The sequence below is a fragment of the Halichoeres trimaculatus genome, unplaced genomic scaffold, assembly GCF_033239565.1.
Source record: "Halichoeres trimaculatus isolate MK-OKI-2021-1 unplaced genomic scaffold, fHalTri1.1 fHalTri1_scaffold_9, whole genome shotgun sequence".
Lineage (NCBI taxonomy): Eukaryota > Metazoa > Chordata > Actinopteri > Labriformes > Labridae > Halichoeres > Halichoeres trimaculatus.
This window is the reverse complement of record NW_027437188.1, coordinates 13,349,702-13,361,446: the sequence shown is the minus strand read 5'-3', so window position 1 is coordinate 13,361,446 and position 11,745 is coordinate 13,349,702. Positions and strand designations below refer to the sequence as shown.

Here is an 11,745-nt window from a genome sequence, read left to right as displayed (position 1 = left end):
GAAGGATCTTTGTAAGGATGAGTCCATGTTGATTTCACTCCAGCTTTGTGTTGACAGCAGCCAAAGAGGGGTCAGTCAGCAGCTCCGAGAGAGAAAAGCACCAAACACAAACCCTGTCCCTGCAGACAAACACATTTCAGAGGTAAAAACGTAAAGAACACAGCCCTGAGTGGAGGAGCAACAACAAATATTTGGCACCAGTGAGAGACAAACAAATAAACGTGTTTGTGAAACACAGAGGAAGACGCCTCTTTCAAAAAGGACAAGGATAAGGATTTTATTTGCATCCAGGGTGCTGAATTCAAAAACAAAAACATGCATATGCCAGGCTGATTCACACTCCAGAGTAAAAACTAAACATTAAACTAAACATTAAACAAAACACAGCAAGGTGAGTTATTCATTCAGACATTCAGCTACAAGGCAACTCAGAAATGTTACAACATGACAATGAGATGAAGAGAGGCTTTAGAGAGGTCTGAAAATCATTCAGATCAGGCTTCATAAAGTAAAAAGAAAGGAAAAAGGAAAGTAAAAGATATAGGATCAAACGAGTAATTGAAATGATTCACTTTATTAAAATCAGCTGTTTTGTTCTGAAAAATCAAATCTTAGCTCAGCATTTGTCCAGAACAATGTCTCATTTTAGTTATTATAAGAAAAAAATGAAGCCTTAAAGCTTGTTAAAAATTGTATTAAAAGAAGAATAATGTCCAAATACAAGACACTGAACAAGTCCGTTTTTCTTACTCTGTTCGCAGATTTCTTATTACTCTTTAAAGCAACTCATACATCATTTTTGTGTTACAATATCTTGAAATCAGACATTTTCTGGACTTGTCAGGTGACTTTGGCTCATATTAATTCTAAAAAGACAACTTTCAGTAAGAATAAGACACAAACACTTGGTCTGATTTCGTTTTTTTGTGGTGGAGATGAATTTTCAGACTGAGGCTTTGATCAGACCTGCACCTCTCTGGAGCCTGCTCAGAGATTTCTGAATCATAAAACCTAAACGCTGCTCCTACAGTTTGCTCCTGATGTTGGAGAAGATCAATAAATCATTCAGGTTTTAGAAACAAGCTGCAGTGTTTTAAAATCTGCTCTACAACAGACAGGAGCTGAAGCTCGGACCTTGTAACTGGACTGATGTGATCCTCTTCCTTTGTCTTCCTGAGGACTTGAACAGCACTGTCTGAGTGTTTTTATTTTAGAAAAGTGAAACAAAAGAGACTCATCAGTATTTTGATGTGGAAAAAAATCATGATATATTTACTCTGTTCATTTAGCAAAAAGGAAAATGTAAGTGAATGCATCATCTCATTTCATTCAGGTGTTAAAATGTGTGAGAAAAAAAGAGTCCCAGGCTGAGAAACATCTGGTTAAAACCAACCCACAAGGACAAACTTTTATTTTAAAAACTTAAAGAGTGAGCTCTGAAGAAGGACAGAGACAGAGAATTCAGAACGGGTAAATAAGTGTTTATTTCACAAACACAACCTTTGGGAAAATCATCTTTCCAAACACAGAAATACGACTGATTTAATTTTGGATTCTTCAGAAGAGAAGCATGCACAAATTCAGAGAGAGTTTCAAAATTCAATTCTTATTGAAAGATGTTCACCTGAAACAAAAGAGGTTAATTACAGGAATGAAGAATGGAAACTAAGGGCTTGAAATTTAATGTATTACATTATTTGTAACAACTTCACAACTAAACCCTTTTTTATAAAAACAGGAGCGATGTTAAACCTTAGTTCAGGATTTTAAAAAAGTGCACATGAAACCTTAAATTAAAAAAAACTTTAAAGGGACAGAGTTCTCTCCTCTGACATATTTTTTATTTCTTAAACCGTTTTTTGAAACACACACCTCCTCAGGGCTTATATCACCGAGGAAAAGCATCTCAGAAAGCATCTATAATGTTTCTGTGAAGAGTCTGAAACCAGAATCCGATGATAAAAAGTGTCCGAGGGTGAAGATGTTAAAGTTAAAGGAAATCAGCATCAGGCCTGATGACAGCCTCTCAACAACAAAGAGCTTCAGATGTGTTATATAACCTCAAAGCTGGGTTGAAAACAGGCCGCAGATGATTCCATAAATAGGATTTAATGGTGAAAAAGATATAAATACATCTTCTTTTTCATGCCCTCTATCAGCTCCTTTCACTCACTGCTCCTCACCCGCCTCCCTCCTCGCTGCCTCTCCCCCTCTCCTCTCCTCTGTCTCTCCCTGAGCTCTGTCCTCAGATGGCTTTTGGCCTACTTTTAGGCTGCAGAGAGCTCCAGTGTGTGCGAGCCAAATCTCAGCGTGGATTTACAGGCAGAGCGAGCGGGACATGGAGGGATAGGGAGAGCAAGGAACGGCGATGAGCGGAGGGGGAAAAATCATGTCGGATGAGACAGAGATGCAGCTTTGTGCTCTGTGTGCTCTTTCTCTTAGCTCTGTCTTCACTCAGGGTCTGACTTCTTTTAGAGATTTAATCATGCAAACGTCTTTCTGACCAATGATCACAATTATTGTCTTCAAATGAATTTATCAGAAGCATCAGAGACACATTTCATGAGCTGCTTGTTTCATCTTCCCTCTCCAGGCGGCTTGGTGTGAAATCGATTGAAGCTGAACCTCAGAAAATGTTTCTCTTATGTAACCAAAAAAATAAAAAAAAATCTTGCATTTAGACTTCCGTAAAAAGCAGAAAGAGAGCTTATTTTAAGAACAGACTGAAAGTATGACGTGAAACAGCAAAAAATACAGATGAAGCTCACTTCTCTGTTTTTGTTTGATTAGTTAGCTTGAGGACAACTCTCAGGTCGGGATAAAGTTCAAAACAATGTAAAGAAAAGCATAATGTTGCATCAGACTCACATTAGATCAAGTTCATTATGTGTTTGAGTCAAAAGTATAGAGCAATGCAAGAACTGTACAACCAGATGTCATTTATGTAACACTCCTTGTGTTTCTAAACTTTTTTCTATTAGTCTTGCTGAGAATAAATCCAGAAATTTACTTGAACATTCTGATTTTAAAAAAGATTCACTCTTACAGCATTGAATAAATAAAAACCTGGCACGTTTTGGATTTTTATCATTAATTCAGCTGCTTCCTTTTTTCCTCTTTATTATAAGAATAAATAATTTATGAGGCTTGTCTTCTTCAGCTGAAATAAAATCAGCTGAAAGACAGCTTCATCACAAGTTTCTCCAGCTTTTCTTCTTCTATTTGTAAACTTAAAATAATTTCATTAGAAAAAAAAAAACAAACACAAACAAAATAGAGAAACATCTCAGGGTTTTATTTGAACCCTAGGTTTTATTTGACTAAGAACTGATTTGTGTGCTGGTTTTATTGAAAAGCAAAATAATAATAATAAAAATAATTTATCCAACTCTGTATATACAAAAAACTGGAAAGCTATTTCATAAAAACGACCATGTCAATTTTTAATTTTGAATTAAAATGGTTTAATGTCTGCTTTTACAAAATCCTGCTTTTCACTTTTTTCAAAAAACCAATTAATATAAAAAAAACAAAATTCTTTGACAGAAATGTGCACAAAGCCTTTTACAAGTGATACAAATTTGTGTCCAAGGATTTTTCTGCAAACCTTTTATTTTTCTGCATCACAAAAGAAAAATTATCAGAAAATTAAAACAGAGTGAACCAGAGTTCCTGATATAATGAGGCTTTAGTATGGTAATAAAGAATGAAAAGTTTTTTCTCCAGCAGAAGCTTTAAAGACCTTTGATGATCTTGAACAACATACATTCTGATAAAGTGTCTGAAATGTGTTTTTTCAGGTTGGCGTCTCCCTCTTTGTTGCAGCTCTGAGCCGTCTGCTGCGTCAGCCAATCCATGTGCCAAAACTCTGCCCGTCATTCTCACGTTATCCAAACCCAAACCAAATCTGTCAGCAACAAGTCCAGACAAAAACCCAGGGGGTGAGGGGGGGTCGACGGTAGTTCTTGGAAATGTGCTGAATCACTCAGGAAGAGGAAGCAGGATGAGGTTGAATGGTCACCACAAAAAGTTGACACTTCATAGTAGAAAAATGTCAGGAATGAATGTTCTGGATTAATAATCTGCAGGATCACAGAACGTGTCAGAGCAGAGTTTTCCATCCTGACTCAATCTGCACGATCAATACAGAATGTAAGAAGCTTAGTGTTTGCTCACTGCAGTGTTCGCACAAAGCCTTGTTCTGCAGAGAGAGGTTCATGTTTTAAGATAAACTACGGAAGCCCTGAGAAGACATGAGTCCAAACATATTTACTGAGTCTTGCTTTAATTCTGAGTTTCTTTCTTTTCCTTGCAGCAAATCTTGACTTGAGATCATAACTTTTTTGCCTTAAGTTTCAAAAGCATTACAATGTCATTTTACTCCCTTTAATTCAGCATAAAAATGAGTTCAAAGCCCCACACAACGTTAAAACATAATGAAAGAGAAGCATTCCAAAATCAGTTAAACAGATGCAACAAATACAGAAAAGCAACAGATAACTGCTCTGACTGACTGACATCCTCAACACCCAGACCTGCATTAGTCTCTTTTCATATATTTATATTTTTTCCTTTGTTTTAACCCCAAAATCCTATTTTAGGGTCCATACCTGTCAGAGTTATTACATCTGATGCCACCAATGCAGTTGCCATGTGGCTTTTTGCTGTGCTTATTAGGCTTTTGGAAAATGAGAAAAATAATCCAACTTACCTAAAATAGACATAAAAAGAGTAAAGTGAGTATATGAAATGTGAGTTTATTTTTTCCCCAAAGTACGCCTTCAAATGTGCTATATCTAAATCTCCTTTTGAAATGAACTCATCACTTTAACTCCCTGTTGAAGAAGAAGAGTCTAACCTGTTGTCATGAGGACTTTAAACCAACCTCAAGACGAAACAAACAGAAACAGCTCAATCAGCAGCGTTGGCATATCATGATTCCTCCTATCACAGATTCCAGACTTTTATTTTGTGAAAATTCTGCCATCATCACCAGAGAAAAGTCTTTGAGGAAGTAGATAAAATGTATGGATGGATGTGTTTTTAATTCAGACACCCAAAGAATAATCAACCATATAAAACAGCACCGTTCATGCTGATACACTGAAAATGAGACATTATCTTGCTGAAATGTTAACTAACACATTACTCTTAAGTTAACATAACATGTTAATATAACAGCAACCATCATCTAAGATAAACCACAGTAGGGTGAAACACTGATATGATCTCTTTATCTGTTAGAGAGCGTGAGCATTAGTGTGCACATATGAATTGATAGTTTTTGTGTTAGCATTTGACAAACTTTCAGGATCTAAGCAGGAGTGTTAGCACTGCAATACCTGTTGTTATACAGCATTTTGTATAATTACAGCTTCAGTCTGATGTTATCAGACTAAAAAAAAAAGATTCACTCTTACAGCTTTGAATAAATAAAAACCAGACAAGTTTTGGATTATCATTAATTCTGCTGCTTCCTTTTTTTCCTCTTTATTAAAAGAATAAATCATTTATTAGGCTTGTCTTCCTTAGCTGAAGTAAAAGCAGCTGAAAGACAGCTTCATCACAATTCTCTCCAGCTTTTCTTCCTCCATTTGGAAACATAAAATGATTTCACTAATTAAATACAAACACAAATAAAAAAATAAGGAAATACATCTCATAGTTTTATTGGAATCATAGGTTTATATGACTGGAAATCAATTCGTATGCTAGTTTATTCAAGAGCTTAAAAATAAACAAAGAAAAGAAATACAAGAAACTGGAAAGTTACCTCATAAAAAAAGACAATTTTAATTATTTGTTTACTACAATTAAAGCTACAGAGTTCTTATTTCAGAAAGCTAGGACCCCTCCTCAAACCTCTTGACGCTAAGCCGGGGCGTCCTTTTCATGTATTTTTGTTTTAGTGTGGGTGATTTGTTGGATTCGCATCCAAGTAAATCAAATCTAATCATGTGCGTGTGTGTGTGTGTGTGTGTGTGTGTGTGTGTGTACAGATCAGATGAACTTATCGTTTTCAAGCAGTGCAGATTTACATAAAGTCATCCTGCTGAGTTGTAAGAATAGCACATACACACAGATCAGAACAGAGTGTGAGTATTCAACCTTGAAAAGCTGAGCATATAAACTCCCCAAATTTGCTTAGGCTAGCTCATGGTATGTATAAGTGTTAGCATTTATTGAAGCAACATTCTGCTCAAAACAAAGCATAACATACAGTATTTAAAAGTACCAGGGAGAAGAGTTAGCATCTAGGCTAGCATCATTTCAGGAGCCTTTGTGCCAAACCCACCTGAGTTCCCAGCACAATAGAGTTGAGCTAACTTTACATGCTGCAGTTTATTGTGCTGAATCGTGCGCTTTAGGAGTAGCAGTAAGTGTATGTTGGCAGAAAAGAGTGTGTGCTAATCTGTTAGCATTGCAAAAGAATTTGAAAATGCTGGAGAGCAGTCCTAATGCACAGAGGTAGCTAGCTCTGTGTATCACAGTAGATTCCTTTAAACACTCAGTATGCCTCATTAACATAAGCATCATGGATCATATGTGCATGAGCTGAATAAAATACAAAAAGAGAGGATTCTTATCAAAACTTTATTAACATGAAAAATCTTTGAATACAAAATAAGATGTTTAAATCACTCTCAAAGAGCGCCTTCATCTGTAAGCTCAGGTGACACATTGCTAATAAAAAAATCCCTTAAACTGTCCGACAATAAGTGAACACACTACAGCTTCAAGCTATTCCCCGGTCAAGATATCCTGTGTGAGTGTTTGCATGAGTATGGACAGTTGGAGCTCGCTTCAGTGTGGTGTCATATCCGTCTCATGCTCATGGACCATTCCTCGACGTGTCCTGACCTGGTCTAACGGGCTGAAAGAGAGACAAAGACAGAGCTCTCAGACGCATGCTTCACCACGAGCCACACATACAGTACGTACAGTCGATTTTAGAACACCAGAGCTGCTCTGATGTACGTATCGCTCTTTGAAGAATGACATGAACGTGTCTGAATGCTTTAAACAAAATGTGTTTCTAACTCCTTAAACATCAGGTGTGTAGAAATAGGTTTAATCGACATGATAACATTAATCTTAGCTACAATATTACAGCTCATATATCTGGCTGCAGACTGTCGGGAAACAAGCACATTGAAAACAGTGAGGCAGCAGTGAGCTCTTGTTTAAAGGTTTTTATTTTGGTCCCGTGTCTTTGTGGTCAGCAGAGATGATGTTGTAATGTCGTAATGCGTCTTTTTGCAGCTCTGCAGAAACAGAAAAATCATGCAAAAGATCAGACTCATCAGAATGACACAGATTCAAGACTTTAAAGAGGGATAAAAATACCTCCAGAGATCAGAAACAAAACATGCCACATGACATATCTGTTCAGAAAAACACACACACACACATTCAGAGCTTCTATTAATAAACAGTTGAAAGAATGCAGGATTGTGAAATGACAGCATTAAGGCTTTATTTAGACTCAGACGGCTCTATTTCAGTCCCACACCTCTGAAGGTTTTACCGAGCTGCTCTCACATCAACGCTGCCTCCTCACAAACATTTAGCAGAGGGACAAAAACGGCTATAAAAGAACATTACGAACATTATGAAACAAAAAAAAAGGGTTCAATCATTTAACAAGAACAATCCTCTTGCTTTAAATCAAATGCATCCTGTAAGACTCCTGAACAGCAGGTTGCATATCCTTCTCCTCTGCTTTTGAGTTCATGTACGAATCCACTTGCTGCATGAATTCAGGATGTTATTACACGCATGTTTTATGTGCATAACCTAAATAGGTTTGTTTACTATCACAAAAGAGACCAGATACTGTCAGCAACACACAGAAAGCAGATAATATTCAACTGTAAGACACGATAATCAGAGGGAAATTAGTCAAGATAAACATATACCACATAACAAAACTTGTAGCTTTATAGAAAAAGCAAAAACAGTCGTTTCAGTACTTGGTTTAACTCAAATTAGGAATATAACAAATGTTAAAAGTGTGCAATGAGCTGATAATCCACACAAACAAAGGGAGCTGATGCTAATTTAAGCTTCATGAAGAAAGTTGCTCATGTGAAACAAAAAGACTGAAGAAAAAAAGAATGCAGCGATAAAGAAAATATCAGGGTGAAGTTCCTCCTGTCTTGTCTGCAATATCATGCAACATAAAGAAATATGCAACACATTCACAGATGCAGAAGGAAGCTGTGAAAGGTGCTATGCATTTGCTCCATCTGCCAATTTTACATACAGGATATTATTCTGCAAACGCTTATTTATCAATGTATCGTCATATTTAAAGCTGTAGCTGCAAATGCATCTTAACTTGCTTCTCGTGTTTGAAAAATGGTGAACTAAAAACAACATTTCATATTGTTTACAGCCATAGCACTAAAGTGTTGATGGAAAGTTGTGATGCACTGAGAGGTTGGTCGACTTGTTCTTGCAACTTCAAACAAAAGAATGTTAAATTATTTCTTCAAAAAGCAAAAACCATAGCATGCAAAATAAATTACAAGTCCACACAAAACATGCTGCATGTTTAGAAATTCATCATATGAACTGTCCAAGCCAACTGGTTTTTAGGATGTCTTCGACCATCTGTTGCATGCTCTGCCCATCATCAGCAGCAGTGAAAAAAAATCAGATATAAACTTGCTAAAAATCCCTGTAAACCAACAAACACACACCAGAAACAAGAAATGTGATCACAAGAAGGAAAATGATTGGAGAGAATCCACCAGAGTTATCGTGCATGTGCTGTGTTCTTTAAAACATCCAGCTTCTCAAATATCGTGGCAGCGAAGGGTTAACTGTGATGTATCAAGGGGGGATTTCCTGCACAACCTGCAGCTGGACAGGAGTGACACTTCAGCCGGTCATTACCTGTGCGTCCGTTAGTTACCAACAGGCAGAGGACAGCTTTAATACGTGTGTGTGTGTGTGTGTGTGTGTGTGTGTGTGTGTGTGTGTGTGTGTGTGTGTGTGTGTGATTATTTGTAGCTGCAGACACATTGTTGGTGACATTACTCTCTCAGATTAATGAGGTTAGTGTGTAGTCCGATTAATCTGCCGCTGTGATGTGGCTGCACAATCCCCAAGCTCCTTTACACTGGCCTTAGCCCCAGCCTGAATCAAAGGACACACACTTACACTCACACACACGCAGGCAGGCAGGCAGACAAATCATGCTGCAAACATACTCGTCCACCCCACCAGAACATTTTAAACCGCCCACATCGCAGCCAAAACAGCATACAGTCTGGCAGCCGATTCACAGACTGAGAGAAAAAAGGAACCAAGAAAAACAATGAAAGCTCTGGATCGGCCCCAAATCCTAAATCTCCCAAAGTGGGCCGAGCTCCAGCGCTGAGAAGAGCCTCAGCAATTTCAGCTATGTGGGGAATAAATACGCCCCAGGTGTGCAACAATTCCAAATATGACCTGTGTCGGCTTTCTGGTGCCATCGGTAAAGTGGGCATTAGGCAGCGCAGCAGGGAGGGAGGGAGGGAGGGCCCACGTGGAGCCACGACGCCATCTTGTTTCACCGACAGACTTGGAAGAAGCGGGTGGTGAACCCCTCTGCAGTGCTGCTAAACACACACACACACTCACACACACACAAATAAGACATTACAGACATGCTGACGGATACTGTAGGAAGCACACACACACACACGCACAACACAGAGGCTGACCAGCTTGGGTTATTGATGAGTGTGCTGCTCCCGCCTGCAGCTGAGCCGAGTCTGTGTGTGGAAGGGAGTGGCAGAAAAAAACTGCAGGATGGTGACTGGAAACGCATCACTGCTGCCACAAAGACGTCTCAATCCATCGCCAGGCGTCTGACACCTCGCTCCACGCCTGATGTGATCGATCTCTCCGATCAATAACTTCGCTTTTATCGTCGATCCGTCTTCGACGTCGACTGTCTTCTCAAGGCGCATTGGGCGTCAACCTGCGGCGGCGTCGCCTCCACACCTGAACTGTCCGACGCTTTAGACCAGATTTCAGTCACTCAGTCATTTCCTGCATTCTCCCTTAAAAACGTCCACCTTCACAGAGATCATCGATCAGCGTCTGCCTGCTAACATGCTAGATCAATCGATCCATGACTGCTCCATGTATCAATCCATAAACTCTGCATTTACACGGAAAATATGTGAAAGTGAAACCTCGACTTTTAAATCTGTACGACTTAATGTTTCTGTATCTCTGGAGGAGAGATGTCATCAGAGATCTAACTGACGGACACACCTGAAGCAGCTCCAACGACTCACAGCTCAGTTGAATATGAGGATGAGGTTCGCTTTCGTTCGTCTGCCAGAGTCGCATTCATCTCTCAGGCTCCCAGGTGACATCAATCAGTGGATGCACCTTTTCATTTCACCTGTTTCTATTTTGGAAATATTTAATTGATATTGGAACAATGAAGCAGCTTATCAAGGCGGGCATATGCCCACCAGTCGCTCAGTCTGTCTGTCTGTCTGTCTGCCTCCTCCATGTCTGCTCTGCCATGGGGACACAGTGTACAGACAGTGAGCGCAGCAGCCGAACAATGGAGAGCAAGCCTGCAGCCCCCTTTTTTTCAGCCTGCCGACAACACAAAAACTGCTCCAGGTTTGTGTTTGTACACCCGGCTAACAAATAAAAGATGATTTGGATGCAGAGATATTGCAGAAAGAGGGAGGCGTTACATAAGAGTCAATGCTAAAGCTGCAGATTAGCCGTGCAGAGAAGTTCAAAGTTATAATCCATATTAGTTTGTTAACATCAGGTCGGAAACGTCTCGGTTACGCTCTTAAAACGACTTAAAAAAGAAACTAATCAGCGTGTCGTAACGGCTCGTGTTAGTCGAAGAAACGGTGCAGGAGGAGGAGTGATGGGAAAAATAGTTTTCAAGGTCATGTGTGAGGCAGACTGATGCTGCTGATCCAAGAAAGAGGCGATTATTGATCGAATAAATGAGGCTTCAGGGTCACAGAGATGTGAGGCATTAGGCTTTGTCTCAGGAAAAAGCAGGGATGGAGTCAAACCAAAGCACACCACTGGCTTTTATTTTTGGTTCTTCTGTCTTTATTTTCTGCATAAATCCTGAAAACATCCAAAAGTACATCTCCCAAACCCCTCTTGAATCTCACACCCATCCTCACAGCTCCCCCTCAGGAAGGGGTCAAAAAAGCATTTCCAGGTAACGTGCATGAGGCTGAACACACAAAGTCCAAAGCACCATGAAGCGTTTCGAACAAAAACAGCAAGTTCTCCACATGCAGTGGTGCAGGGCCTTGCTGCAGACGTGTGCGTTAATCCCACAAATGCACAAAATCAGTGCGAGTCAATATTCCTGCTATGCGTCATTCAAACCTGAAATTAGCTAGTGTGAAATCAGACGATGATTAATCATGTTGTTTGAAGGAAATATGCTGCAGATGCAAAACCCAGGAAACAAATTGCAAGGTGCACAAAGAGTTAAATAAGCCTCCAACAACTGATAAATGAGCTAAAACGGCTTCTTTGCTGCTTTGACAAAGTGATCTTTTCCCTAAAACCCAAAGCCAGAGTGTGGGATTCACGATCCTATCATGGAAGAAGTGTGCCGCCACTGTTTGAATCAGATCAACTGTTGCATATTCAGAAACACTTCTGTGTGATTCATGGGCGGCAGGGAGGTCGTCTGGCGGTGGATTATTCTCAGTGGACATCACAGCGTGTGTGAGTATGTGTGTGTGT

At 39.4% G+C, this 11,745-nt stretch overlaps 1 long non-coding RNA gene across 1 annotated transcript in view; it reads right to left on the bottom strand.

Annotated features, from left to right (window-relative positions):
- Positions 1 to 3,367: 3,367 nt before the first annotated feature.
- LOC141797654 (uncharacterized) overlaps positions 3,368 to 11,745 on the bottom strand; it is a 147,902-nt gene continuing 139,524 nt past the window's right edge. The window contains exon 8 of the long non-coding RNA XR_012599098.1: positions 3,368 to 6,874. This is a non-coding gene — a long non-coding RNA (uncharacterized LOC141797654). The remainder of the gene's footprint in view (positions 6,875 to 11,745) is intronic.